This window comes from Lycium barbarum, chromosome 11, assembly GCF_019175385.1.
Source record: "Lycium barbarum isolate Lr01 chromosome 11, ASM1917538v2, whole genome shotgun sequence".
Classification (NCBI taxonomy): domain Eukaryota; kingdom Viridiplantae; phylum Streptophyta; class Magnoliopsida; order Solanales; family Solanaceae; genus Lycium; species Lycium barbarum.
The window spans coordinates 28,224,622-28,239,470 of record NC_083347.1 but is presented as its reverse complement, the minus strand read 5'-3'; the positions used below and the strand labels follow the sequence as shown (position 1 = coordinate 28,239,470).

The 14,849-nt window shown below is 35.3% G+C and overlaps 1 long non-coding RNA gene across 1 annotated transcript; it reads left to right on the top strand.

Annotated features, from left to right (window-relative positions):
- The first annotated feature begins 286 nt into the window (after positions 1–286).
- LOC132620366 (uncharacterized) lies at positions 287–11,874 on the top strand. Its single transcript, XR_009574816.1, has 2 exons — positions 287–946; positions 11,620–11,874. It is a non-coding gene; the product is annotated as an uncharacterized LOC132620366 (long non-coding RNA).
- Positions 11,875–14,849: the final 2,975 nt, after the last annotated feature.

Below are 14,849 nucleotides of genomic sequence, written 5' to 3'. Positions count from 1 at the left end.
CATGTTAATCATCAAACATATGTTTTAACAATATTTATGTCATAAATTTAACTTTATACTATTAATTGATATGAAATACACGTGCAACGCACGTACCCAGAAACTATATATATATATTCTGTGTGTGCATGTGTGAAACGGAGGGGGACAAGTCTAATATTTCTGGACCGAGTCCAGCCCAAACGGGCGAGACCCGGCCCAGTCCCTTTCCTGATAAGGGGAGTAATACCCCCTTTAAACATTTTATCTCATACCAAACACCTCCTTATCTCCCCTCTCTCCTCTCTTTCCTCTTCCGCGTAAAACCCTAGCGCCGCACCTCGTTTCTTTCCTCTCTTTCTGCCAAAAATTGCAAAAATGCAAAGGTTACAGAGAGACCACAGCTTTTGCATGTCTATTATGGTGAAACAATTAATGTTTCCACCCGATTTCACGAAAATAACTCCAAACACGGTAATGAATCATTTCCTTTACTCTATTTTTTTTAATTTTTCAAGTCAAACCTGTGTTTTATTGTTGTACTTTACTCAACCCTCATTGGTTGAATGAGAATGGGTTAGATCGAGTCAAACAAAACTCAAATCTGAACATTCATTGTTGATTCAAGTTGATCTAGGTCGTAGGGAGGTTTTGCAAAGGTTAATTTCTGGGAAATCTTGTTTGTCCCACATCGTTTGTTTAAACTCCTTGTATGAACTTTAGGGGTTCTAAAATAGAACCCCAACCCTTACTAGAAAAACAAGTTTGGAGAATCCTAAAAGCTTGAGATTTGAATTAAAAAGTCAAAACTCGAGCTTACCAGTATAATTTTAGGCTTTAACTTTAAGGTTGAGGTTTTCCTAGTTCTAAAGTTTATTTTTCTTTGTGTTTTGTGTGGTTGAGTGTGGGATTTGGAAGCATAAAGGGTCTTCAAATCCAGTCTTGTACCCGGCTGCGCATAAAAAAGGTAACCATTAATCTTGTTATTGTTTTTTTTTTTTAATTTAATGTTGCTTAACTTAAATCATTGTTAGTGATGTTCTGCTTATTTTTTAAGTATTATGATGAGTGATAGGTTGTTTTAGGTTTAAGTGTTTGTTAGTAATGTGCTAAACTAATTTATGTGCTTGAAATGTGTTGCTAGTTGTGAACTGCTTAGATTGATCAGCTTGACTTATATTTATGTGGTGTTTGAACTCTGAAGACTGAGGTTAGGTAAAATGTGAAGTAATCAACTTGTTCTTTTAATTGGGCTAATCTCTAAGGTGCTGATTATATAGAGATGACATCAAAAAAAATGGAAAACCAAAATGGTGTTGAGTTTAAGCTTGGTTTTGATTGATTGAACATGGTTTAAAATGACCTGGTCAACTAGTTTTGGGATCCTTTAGTTTTTTTCCCTTAAAGTGTTTAAAAAATAAGATGACACAATTTTTCAAATAAGAAATTCACTAAGTATCACCTAGTCAATATAGAAACTGGGTTGGACATTCTAGATACCTATGTGTCTTCAAATTAAGATGTTTACTACTTAAAACAGAGGTTAATTCAGTTATTTTGAAATTCTGAAGTGTGCAGTAGTGTTCGCTGAATTTTTCTTTCTTTTTCTGTCTTAAGTGTGTGACTCTAATGAGTTGACTTGGATTAATGGGATAAGTTTGAGTTAGATCCATGTTGTAGTTGTAAGAGGATGAAGATCATGAGAAGGGATAGATGAGTATTGAGTCTGTTATGCTCCTCTTTTTATGTCTTCTTTTTGAAGTGTCATAATTACAGTCTTAGACAAACAAGTGATCATAACTAGAAATAGGTATAAAAAAAAGAGCTATTTTTACTCTTTGAAGTTTAAGTACATATGTGTTGTTTTTCTGTCTTTTGTTTGTTTGTACATCACTTAGCCCATAAAAAATGAAGAGACACATAGTGGTATGCTGCACAAAACAAACAGATTAACTACCTAATCTTTAGGGGGGAGGGGGGAGGAGCCTCTGATGGTATGTTACTTGGTTTAGGATAGGGGTGAAGAATGAGAGTTGTTTCTGGGGAGTAAAGGGTGAGCTTAGGCATGAACTGGAGGTGATGACTAGTGGAACCTTTGCTCCCCTTTTACTGAAAGGAAAGTCCAGGAAAGGGTGGGGGGTAATGGCCTCACCCTGCACTGTCTTTTCTTCAGGACCTGGAAGCCCTTCCTTCTAAATCCAGTTTTTCTATAACCATGGGATCCATCAAGGTCATCCCCATGATTGTTTAAATGAGAGCTAGTGTTAATACAAAGATTCTTGTCAAAACTAGTGTCTCTGAGGGTCAATATGCTAGAGTCATGATGGTTTCAATATGTCTAAATAACCTGGTTAGTAACTTTAGTTTCAAGCTGAGAGGATTCTGAGGTTTGAAAAGGTTCTGATTATGTGAGCAGGGTTTGTTAGCTTGAACGTATGGTCCTGTTTCAAATGATCCTCTTGATCTTTGGGACTCTGTGTATCCTGGACTTTGTTTTGACCTTGGATGACTTTTCCTTGACATTCATTTAGCTATAATGGGAAGAGAATTAAAGCATGAAACTAAGAATACTCATATAGCCTAAATCAGCTTTAAACATGGTGTGTATGTTTGTTTAGTACTTGTCGGGATCAAAAGAAGTTAAGAGTCATGCTCTAGGAGCAGAAGTCTAGTTTGAAATAATTTAAAAGGATAAGTGCCACGCCCCGAACCATGGCCTGGACGTAACACGGCACTCGGTGCCTGACTGCATGTGACCGAGCGAACCACATGGCTTGCTGAACTATCATGAGGCATACATGAGCGGAAATATAACGTGAAGTGCATGATGAGCCTTTATAAAAACATAGTAAGTCATAATATTAAATATAAATACTTGTTTAAACATGAGTACGGAAATAACATGAATGAGCCAAAATGGCTATACGACTCAGAATGTCTGGCCTGACATAACTGACTTGTCTAGTCTATGAAACCTCTATCATGAGTCTGACTGGAAAACATACTTACTGGGACAAGGCCCCCAGCATACCTTCAGATGCATAACTAAGCATAAAACAAAAGTTGACTAAACCCCGAATGAGATGGGGCTCACCAATAAGCTGATACGAATGTTGTCTTACTGAGCAGATGTGTCGTCCTGTATATCAGTACCTGTATCGTGAAATGTAGGCCCCCGGGCAATAAAAAGGGGACGTCAGCACATTGAATGTACTGGTATGTAAAACAACTGAAAGAAATAACATGGGACATGGAATAACATGATAAGAACTGAAACTGAAAACCTGGACATGAACATGAGTGCATACATATATATATAAAACATGGTAAAAATATCATAAGTAGGGAGAGCAATAACTTATAACCGATCAATGGTCCGGTGCTTGCGTCCCGCCAGCAGAACACTCAGTCCTTGCCAGGGAAAATGAGATTTAATAAAATATGAAAGGATCCAGTCACTATGAGAGATCGTCCGGGACATGGGTGGAGCGATCCTCATCCTACGATGGCTACATAGTTTCAGGCTATCTGAAGCCCTCCTCGGTAATTAATGCAACTCCCAAAACATGAACATGTAAAATAGTGGCACTTGCTGCCCATGGTATATCATGAATCGTAACTTGCTTGTACATAGTATTCATGATCATAACTTGCTTGTACATGGTTTTCATGAATCATAACTTGCTTGTACATGATTTTCATAAATCATAACTTGCTTGTACATGGTTTTCATAAATCATAACTTGTAAATATAGTTTCATAAGATAACTTGTCATAGTCTTGCAAAACATGTTTTTGATGCATGAGTAATAACAATAGTTCATAATCATATATATATACTTGACTTGAAAACATGCTTGTAACTTGCTGGATGAAATCATAAAGTTTCATATAAACATAATGAGAACACATGAGGAAGAATTCATGATTCATGGATTAAGCTAGGATTCCTAATAACCGTAATAGAAGATTAGGAATACAACAACGAATATAGATACAAAATTCATGTACATAAATACATAAATACGGGCTACCAATATGTTGGGTTTAATGCCCTAAGATTTGAACTTCATGAATATCAAGGAAACGAAGCATGGGGAAGAACATAGAGATTCCCACATGTGGATGGAAGTTCTACATACCTTAATTGCTCCAAAACTTGAATTAAAGACTTGGATTTTGGAGAAGATTTCCTAAATCTTGATTCTTGAATCTTGAGATGGTTTTTATTGAAAACCCTAGATTAGGATTGATGATTTCTTGTTTAGATTACAAGGATATGTTAGAATTGAGTTGGAATAATTAGAATGGACTTACCTTGGTGTTCTTGATGTTGGAGGAGAGTAGGAGGTCGTTCTAGGGTTTGAAGGAATGAAAAATAATGAGTTGAAATGATATGGATGAATATATACTGTCCTGTGAAATTGCAATTTACGTTCTGAACAGTGCTGGTCGTAAACTGCAATACGGGCCGTATTTTGCAATACGGACTGCACTGCGTCTCTTCAGTAAAATGGCCATAACTCTTTGCACAGATGTCCGTTTGACCTCCGTAAGATACCGTTGGAAAGTTATTTCAATGCTCTACAACTTTCATCAAGGAAGTTTTCCCAAATTCCGAACAAAGTTTGAAATACGGGCCATAAAGTAAAATACGGTCCGTATTTAACCATATGACCTCAAAATGTCAAATTCCAGAATGTTCAGAAATTCTTGGTATCAGTTTACAGGCACTGTTCATGGTCGTAAATTGGAATACGACCACTATTCATGGGCGTAAACCACCATATCACAACTGAACGGAAAAATTTCAATTCCCACATTCTTTATCTAATGTTCTAAGTCTATGATCGTGGTCAAAACTTTCGTTAAAGGTACGGGGTGTTACAATAAGTCTGTGTTAGTAGTGATTAAGTGTTTTTGATACGGTTTACTTAATGAGGTTTTTTGAGGATGCCATAAGTGTTCATAGATAAGGTATGAACCACTTGACATAGAAGGGGTCTTTTAAAGGCATCTTAAAGAGGGGACAGGGAAGGATCAGGCTTAGCTTGGTCCATAGTACCTCTCCCCTAAGTCCATGGGGAACATATCTGCTATATGAATACATTTGAATCTTGGACCTCCCCATTATGCCAAAAGGTTAAGTTTCCTGATCAAAATCTGGAAAAGCTGCTAAAATTAAGAGGCAAGCCTGTCTGACCATAAATGACTTTGTGTAATTATCATGAGGGCAAGACTTAAGCCAATTTGTCCTTCATTGAGTAAGTATGAAACTAGAAGTCCTCACATGGTCTCAACTGTTTTATGAGGGTGGTTTTCTCCTAAGTTTAAAAAAAAAAAACGACAAGGGAAGATGAATGCAATTTGAATCTGTCCAGGTCTTTTATGTACATGTTGTTTGAATCATTGTATGAATTGGTGCTTTGAATATTGAGTAGGTAATGGTCATAGTGAAGAGGAGATAGATAATGCATTTGGTCTTTTCTTGAGGGTGAAATGTACTGTTCTAGCCCCATTCTTAGTCCGTCCTTTCTTAAAATCAACTTTAAGATGAGGTGTATATGATTATTTTTTTTGGGATTTTCATGAACAAAAAGGGCTAAAATCACTTCATAACTAGAATACTAGGATAAGGGTAGTTGAAGATGTTAAGATTTGTGTCATTGGTTGGGTTAAATGTTTAATTGGACTTTATTTAAGGATGGTATTTGGAGAAGCTTAAACAAAGCATAGTAAAGGAGTCGGGTTGAATATGCATATTCATGGTGTTAGTCAATTTAACACCAAGAATATGATTTGTCGCACCCCATTTTAACCGGGAAGTTAAATTTAAGAGTATGACATATTGGTGATTCCTGTTTATTGTTTTATTTTAAGGAGTCGCCACCTAATTAATTTAACGATGAATTAGGACATCTAAATGTTAACTAAGGTAAAGTTAAAACTAAACCTCCGTTAATAGTCTGCTTAACCAGTGTGATTCTAGATAAGGGCTCTATATTATCCTAAGGGGAAGGGGTTAGGCATCCTTTAGAATCCGTTAACTTACGGTTATCCAACCAAACTTAGGTTAATTAATTGAAGTTAAAGATGTAACATTTAAATTTTAAGAAGTGGGCTTGTAATGCTGCTAATGTTTCAAAAGAAAAATATGGAACTGCTTAAAATAAGACTCATACATATTGCTAAGGCTTTAAATAAGAAGGTTATTAAAATAAGACTAATACTTTGTATAAAAGAAATCTTAAAATACTATTTGAATAAAATTTATAATAGTTGCTAATAGATTTAAAGGAAGTAGCATAATAAAACTGAAATTTACAAAGTATGATAACTTACATATAAGTAGAAGAAGATGCGGATTTATGCAATGTTTTAATAAATATTTAAAAAACTAAGCAATGAGGTATTAATTGACTTTGAGTTTTAGAAGTGTGAATAAAAATACAAAATAGCTAATAGATTTCCTTTATCCATTTTTTATTATCTTTATCAACTAAGCTCAATGAAGAATATGCGTGATTGACTCAAAAATTTGAAGAGTTATAAAAATGTGTTTGAATTTATGTTTGCATATTAATGATGTTTTGAAATTTCTAGGATAGTAAGAATAAAATACGATTCTCTTAACTCGAAATATAAAATCATGTCATTTTGCAAATCAAAGAAATGAAACCAGAAAAGAAGAGAATAATCTTATGGGATTAATTGTTAGTCTTCCTTAAACTAACTACCCATTACTAGAAATAAACCTACTGATTAATTATGATTTATCTAAACTAATAAAAACAAAACAAACAAAGAGTTAGTTACATAATACAAATTAAATGCACAAAATAAATAGAGTAGATAATTTAAATGGGCTCAGCCCATTTTCGGACTGCTGCTGTGTGGGCTTTGGCCCAGAAGATTTCATTTTGCTGCGAACAGGGGTGGGACACGAGAGGTGTCATGTTTCGTTGAGCCTTTAGCCCGACGGCAAATGCGGGGGAGACGAGTCCGAGGGACTCGTATGCGATGGTCATGCAAAAGATCAGAGGAAAAGGATTAGTATCCCATCAATGAGTAAGGTCAAACATATAAAGTGTAAACAGCAAAAAAAAAAAGAGCGACAGGCTATGTATATTATGTACACCCCACGCATATCATATAGCAGTAGCACATAATACTAAAAGACTCAGGATTTAATGCTGCAAGGATCTTCGATGCTAAGATAAACACACTGCCCACAACCAAATGATTAAAACTAAGTTAGGAGGTCTTTATGCTAATGCTAAAGCTAGCTAGCAGCAGAGGCATAAGGAAACTGCACAAATGATTATATCTTAAACTAAACTGATTTCATCATTAAACTTACATGAATGTTTAAACTAAGATTATTAAGGAATATATTTGGCACTGGACATGTACATGAGATTTCAGGACTAAACATACTTAGCAACTGATTAGATATACTAATACAAGACTGACACTAATACTAAATTGTTGTTAACTTACAGCAAAATGATCTCACTATATCATCGACCCAACATATAAATAATTAACATCATGCTGAGTTTAAACAAAGCCAAAAAGAAACTTCCAATATCTAGACTAACAACAAGGCTGAACCAACAAACCAACAACATAATTGCATATAAACGTATACAGACATACAAATGCCAGAAATTTTTAAACCTATACTAAAAGGGCCAAAGCCTTACTCCAACAGACATGCATTTTTGATATGCTCACACTAGTCTGGCCTCCTAGACTAACATAGGGTCTCATAAAGATTGATAAGACAAAGGAAGACCAGAATATATCAGTTTCAAATCCTGAGAAAGGTGTTCATGCTATCCTTAGATTTTTCAGGCAAGTATTCTAAACAAACAGACTCATTTTTCTCTTGAAACGGAGTAGTTTGAAATCATATAGAGACAGATGTTGGCATACTTAAACTAAATAGGCAGGACACGACCACAAAAGAATAAGTAAGAGCATAGTCAGTTATTCTAGCATACTAAGACTTGTTTTAGACTTTAACAATTTAAAGACTATCCTAACATGTGCAAAATAGTCGATTAGAACACATGAGAACAGATTAGACCATTATTGGTGCCTCATGATCATACCATTATTCCACATTTTTTCTAAATGATGTCGAATCTTAACTTAAAAACACCCATGCATTCTCAATATACTCTGTTGCATAACTGAGATTAAACAACCATAGGAATCCACTAATCATATATTTTAAACTCAAAAAAACACATGCTTGGACAAGAAACCCCACTCAAGTAAACAATATACTCAGATCTTAGTGAAACATAACTGTTTCCTTTCATATAGTAGTAATGACCACATAACAATGGCTTAGCGCCCCAGCCAACTAAATAAGCATGAGAACAAACAAATGCCTGAGCTTAGAGGGGCATAGGAAAGGGCTAGGGGACTAATCAAATTGTACAGAAAGTTATCATTCAAACAAATGGAATAGACTTGTATCCCTCATAAACATGTATTTGAACAGAGTTCAATTTAAGAAGGATTCATAGACATGTAGGCAATAATCTTAATTCAAAAACCCATTTATCCATTAAGTCATTTAATCAAACCGACCAGACCTTCTGAGATTTATCCAACCTTTAAACAATTAACAAGTTCATGCTCTTTTTAAATTGAAAAAGCAACTAAAATCTCATAGCTTAACCACCAGTGTGCATGTCGACTCAATAACAGATTAAATATACCTCCCACAAGCCTAAATCTCAACTAATTATGTCACTATATCATTATTACTAAACTAGGCTATGCCTTAACAACATCGTAGAGGTGTTATATACTAACATGAGCAAATAGGGGTTGAACACATATCTTTACTAATCATACTTGACTTAAACAATGCCATTTTTGAACAGGATGGGAACATATTTGGAAGCAAATCAAACAAGACAACTTTGTAATAGTACTAACATCCAGCAAACTAGCTTAAACTAATTAGCCATTTAGCTAACGCATGAACACCACATTTAAACTAAAGCAAACGGTCTTCATATTACTTAAAATTGCTAAACATTAACCTAGCTAACTAATCCAGCAACCAACGATGCGTAAATACATGCTAACCTTAAGCTAATCAAAACAATGACAATAAACAACTATACTAGCATTTAAAACTAAGCTAAACATGCATATGGATATGCTTATTTCTAACTAAACATAACTTTAAACTTAAAGCATACAGCCACATATCTAGCTTAATACGCATACTAAACATAATAAAACCGAGACAAAATATAAGTAAACAAATAAATAAGAAGGAAGATTTTTACCTTCTTTGAGCACAGCGAGCTGAGGCCTCGAGTCTTCGATCTACACTCGAACACTATCAAATCCGGGCTTGCGAAGCTCGAATTCACAGCAACAACAGAACAGAAAAAAACATTGTTTGAGTATTTTTGATTCGGTATTTTTGAATTATCACAACTACTACAAGCTCAATATTTTGGAGATTTTGTGCAGCGAAATGAAAAAGAAACTCAGTTTCCTTGAGGAATTTTTGAATCGAAAACCTCTCGGGTTTTGGGGAATTTCCTGACTAAAAAAAAATCGATTCTTGGGGGGTTTCACCAAAAAATCCTTTACTTCTTGAGGTAACTTCGTGAACCCGAAAAATCCCCCTTAACTTGACTTGGACAACGATTATATATAGGGCGATCTTGGGTTTGAGCTAGGGTTTTCGTTCGAAAGGAAGAGAGAGAGGAGCGTGGGGGGACAAGATGGAGTGGGGGACAGAGGGAAGTGGGAGCGGCAGTGGCGTGGGTGGCGGGGAACAAGAAATAGTGGGAGGGAGCGGAGAAGAGGGAGAGACGAATAAGGAGAAGGGAAAGGGGGGTGCGGCGGAGAGGTGAGGAAAATGAGGGGAAACCCTTTTAAGGGTTTCCCTTATTTTGAATAAAATGGATCGGACCCTGTCCATTTGTGGACTGGGTCGATTTTAGACTGGGTATTAAAAGAATGGGCTAATAAATTTAAATATGGACTGGTCTAAAAATTTTGGGTAAAAAAAATATGGACTGGTAAAAAATATTTATGAGTTGATTGGACTTTGATTTGAGATCCGATAAATCAAAAATACGGACTGAGTGCAAGAAATAGTTTGGCCTCTAAATTTGAATAAAAGACCCATTTTAATTAACGATATACCGAGGGTGATAAAATATTGCTTAATACAAAATATGTGATTATTATGACTCGGGTAATAAAATTATATGGTGTTATAACAGCCGTGCAATAATATTTTTTGAAAATCCACAGTAAAATAAAATACTATTATTTAATTATGCAAAGATAAATGCGATGCGTGTGCGTAAGCTGGTAAAATGCCGAAATGATAAAATTGTGAATTATAATAATAATAATAAAATAATAATAATAATAATAATAATAATAATAAAAAAATGCGGTAATAGTAATAATTATAATTGATAGAATAATGCAATGGCGGTATTGACAAGAGGCTAATAATTATAGTAAAAATATAAATATATATTTATTTTATTTTCTCAAAAATATTAGAAGCACAAATAGGTATTTTGGAGGAGAGGCGGGACACAATTGGATGTCAACAAACTGGTTCTCACATTAGTTACTATGTGGACTGCTCATTGCTTAAGGGAATATATAGAGCTGGTGTGAATCATTTGCCTAACATGTACAGAATTAAGTTGAATTTAAACCAGCTTTAGTCTCAGATTTGAATATTGCTCTAAGAAGTAGGGACTAGCTAGGTTAATAGATTGGTCATAAATCCAAGACCTAAGCACAAAGAGTGTAAACATATACAGAGTATATATAAGTTAGTTAAAGAGGGAGACGTATACATATGGTATACACTTGATATACACATCATATGTGTATATCATGGGTGTATTATGTGCATATAAATGAACAAGCTAGACATGTGTAGGGTGTATATAAATGAGCAAAGGGGATAGAAACCTCATTCAAGCCTTAACTTTTAACTTAATCTCCATTTAGAAGGCAATTGGGCCTACCCCAATCCAAATTCAATTAAGAAGGGACTAGATTTCATTAAGTCCCAAAAGTAAGAGAGAAAAAAAGGGTGACTCTGTTTTTGGTTCATCTTATGATTAAGTGCTTTGGAGGTATTTTGTTTATCTTATAATATCATGTTGTCGTATCTGTTCTGGTTCCATTTCTATGACCATGGGTCTGTTTCCAGTGTTGTTTGTAATTTAATTATCTCCACACATGTTGATTTATACCATACTTGTGCATGATCATGGGATTCTGATTTATCCTATGGCTATACTGGTTTGGGGAGCTGAGGTGATTTGGGGCCTGGTCTTAGCCATTCCCCCGATGTCCTGCCATGTCGGGGGTTCGTGAAACCCCTTGGATCTTGTGTGGCGTCGGGAATATGGATGGTGATGACTTTTCCCTTTTTACTGTATTAATCTCTACCAGTAAAGCTCAATAGCAGATAATCGAATACCTTAACTGTGTAACTTGTAGAAATTTGATATATGTGCACTTGTATTTACATATGTGATAAGTTCGAAAAATTTTAAACTAACCAGGTCCCTTTCTTTTTCCTCTTCTTCACTGCATGGCCACTTGGGCCTAGTCCAGCCACCCCCAATAGGAAAACTCTTTCAAAGATTATTGAGTTCAAGAAAAGAAATGGAAGCTAATATTGTTAAAGACGCAAAGTAGGCCCAACCATGGGTGAAAATGGCCAACTAAGGGCTTGGTACGCCCCCAGTCTTCCCTTTCTCTTTACTTATGCATTATTTGTTATATGTAATTGATTGTATCATGTATTTGTAAAGTTGTAAAACTCATGTATATTATTGGAATCATTATGATTATGAACTAATCGTCTTAGGACAACAATGCCTACGCCGTTTAGTTCGACTTTAGGTCCCCGCATGATTTTCAAATCCGACCTTAATATAAACGATTTTTGCAAGTAAAAGTGGCTAAGTAAATAAATCAATGAAGAGGATAAAAGGGGATTACATTATTATGGAATATTGTCACCGTCTTCTTAAAGGAAAAAAACAAATTGATGTTTTAAACCAAAAGAACATTTTCTTTAAAACTCAATTTTCCAAAAACAAATAAAAAGATTTTTGGACCAAGCCAAGTTGGAAAAAATGAGAATTTTGGGGCTAAAGCCCAATTAAAACCACTTTTTTTGAACCACACTTAACAAATTTTCATAAAAAAGGGAATGACTATTTTTAGGCTGAGCCCAGTAGCGAAAAATGAAAATTTTAGGCTAAGGCGCAAAATTGCACTTAATTAATTTTCAGAAATAAGAAATAAATAAGAATTTGGGCCAAGCGCACGTAAAAAATGCAACCTCTTTATTACAAGTATTGGGTCTTATGTTTAATTTCAAGGACAAAGAAAAGGTTAGTTTTTTTTATGTGAAGGCAAAACTTCTCATATATATATATATATATATAAATCCGTATAAATCATTTGTAAACATAAAAGTTTTAGATAAGGACATTCTAAAAACGTATTAAACGGATTAACCCGAACCATGTATAAGTCAAGCATGAACAAAACCCATTCATTCCACACTTTAAATAAATAAACTTTTTATATCTTTGCAAAACCAGTACTATCCTTATCTATATAAAAGGAATTAGTTGTATCCGGATATATAAATTCGAACCTAAATACCCTATATGTAAAGGGGATATACTCAATTTATTTCAAAAAATGATATGCAAAATGACAGACTTTATAATGCGGGAATAAAACACTAAATAAACAGTTCATGCAAATACTCATACATTGGAATTCTAAGGTCAACCGTATAGTACGGATCCTTAATACTAGGGCGCCTAACACCTTCCCTAGGGGATCATCAGAACCCTTACCTAGAACTTTGAATTACGAAGGATTTTTCACGGTATATGAATAAACCCTTCAAAACTGGTTTTCCTAATTTCCTAAAAATTAGGGGGCGGCTCTTTTAAAATAAAGTCCGAAAGAGCACCAATGAGTTCGAAGTAGCTTTCCGAGCGCTAACCCCGTTCGCGAAATGCGAACCGTAACATACCTTGCGCACATTTGTTTTGCTTTTGCAATCACATTGATCATCGTAGTTTTAATGCAAATGTGAGTTAGTTGTATTGCTCCACTTTGGATGAATATGTGCAAAGCATAGCGAAATTACATCTAACTCACCGAAGCCCGACGAAACAATCTCGAAACGACTTGGGTAATCGGTCACGGAGGTTAATGGCTAGCGATTGACCAAGCAACCTTCTGATGGTTCGAGATGTCGTTTACGGAAGCGAATCAACACTTTCGCAGTAAAATGATCCCAATCGACCAATTGCTTGTTCTTAAAAAGCCATCGGTATCACGACAAAGCTGCTCCGTCAAGATACGACAAGGTGAGAGACAATTTGTGGTTGTCTATAATATCATAGAATTCAGAGTAGCGTTAAGCCTGAGAAATCCATAATTCTGGTTTCTCACCACAAAATCGTTGGAATTCCACCAGGGTAAGTTTCTTCGTTGCAAGGTTTCCAGCGAACTCCTGTAACATTGAACGAATTTCAGCGAGATCGTTTGACCACAAATCCTTCACGCCCGAATCTTCGATTGTTTGAGATATTTGGTCCTCCATTGAAGACCTCTGGATGAAATCACCAATGAAACAAACCCGAAATAACCAGTTCACACACAAGGAAACTGACTTGTAGTATTGGAATTACTAAACAGAGTTACTAGGAAACAGCAATGGAAATACATAGAAGAACTGATAAGAAGAAGGGGATGAGAGTTAGAGAACGAGAGATGAGAGACGCAGACTTTGCCGAAGCATCACAATACGCATGACCGTTTCTTTCAACCCCTGGTCCCTTTTAACCTCTTGCTAATTGGGCCTGGATCCCAAATAAAACTCTCTAATATTTTACTCGGCCCAATAATTCCAATTGAATCAGTCTCATTCACCACTTCTAGCCCATATGCCCTTACAAAGTTAGCTTGGTTCCCAACATACGCGCAGGCGCAAAGGTAGTTCCTGTTGGAAATCTTATGGAAAATACTTGATCCCAAATTTTGTCGGAAAATACTTGATCACAAACACTTGTAGAGAAATTCGTGAAAGCTTGAGGCATGTCAAATAAGACACTGTCCTTAAGGATATTTCACCCGGTATGAGTGTATCCCCCAGGATTCAATAAGCTCTTCTAATACAAAACTAGGAGCCAGAATCTAACAAAGATTTAATAAAAAAAAACCCAGCACACATAATATATGAGAGGAAGTATGTTTGGCTCTATATTATTCTCTATCTCTGTCTAATACACAAAAGAGAAGACATAGGAATGTATATATATATATATAGTAGAAGTTGTCTCTTGATATTTCCATATCCAACAACATGAGCACATGAAGGATATATGCCAACGTCTAATGTATTAATCACATGCCAACTTCCAAAAAATTAAGAGTAGTAAACAACCATAAAGACAATATTTGGCCATTAAGACCATTAATTATCGAATTTAATATAATAGTACCGTTTGAAAATGTCAACTTCATTCAACATGAATTCTGCCATTAAGGCTAATAAAATAGAATCAAGTCTTTGTATTAAAGTCTCAATAGGAACTTCAGAAATGTTTCTTTTTATTTTTGAGAAATTAAATAGAAAATATGATTTTTCTAATAGTTCCACTCCTGCAGATGCACTCCAGCGAGAGGAGGCCCGCAGGAGCGAGGGTCTGGTGAGTTGGGTTGGAAGGCCAAACAAAAAGAAATTTATAGCTCGAGCAAAAGCGTAATCTGAGAATCTCTATTATTTATTTATTTTGTTGCTTTTTTCC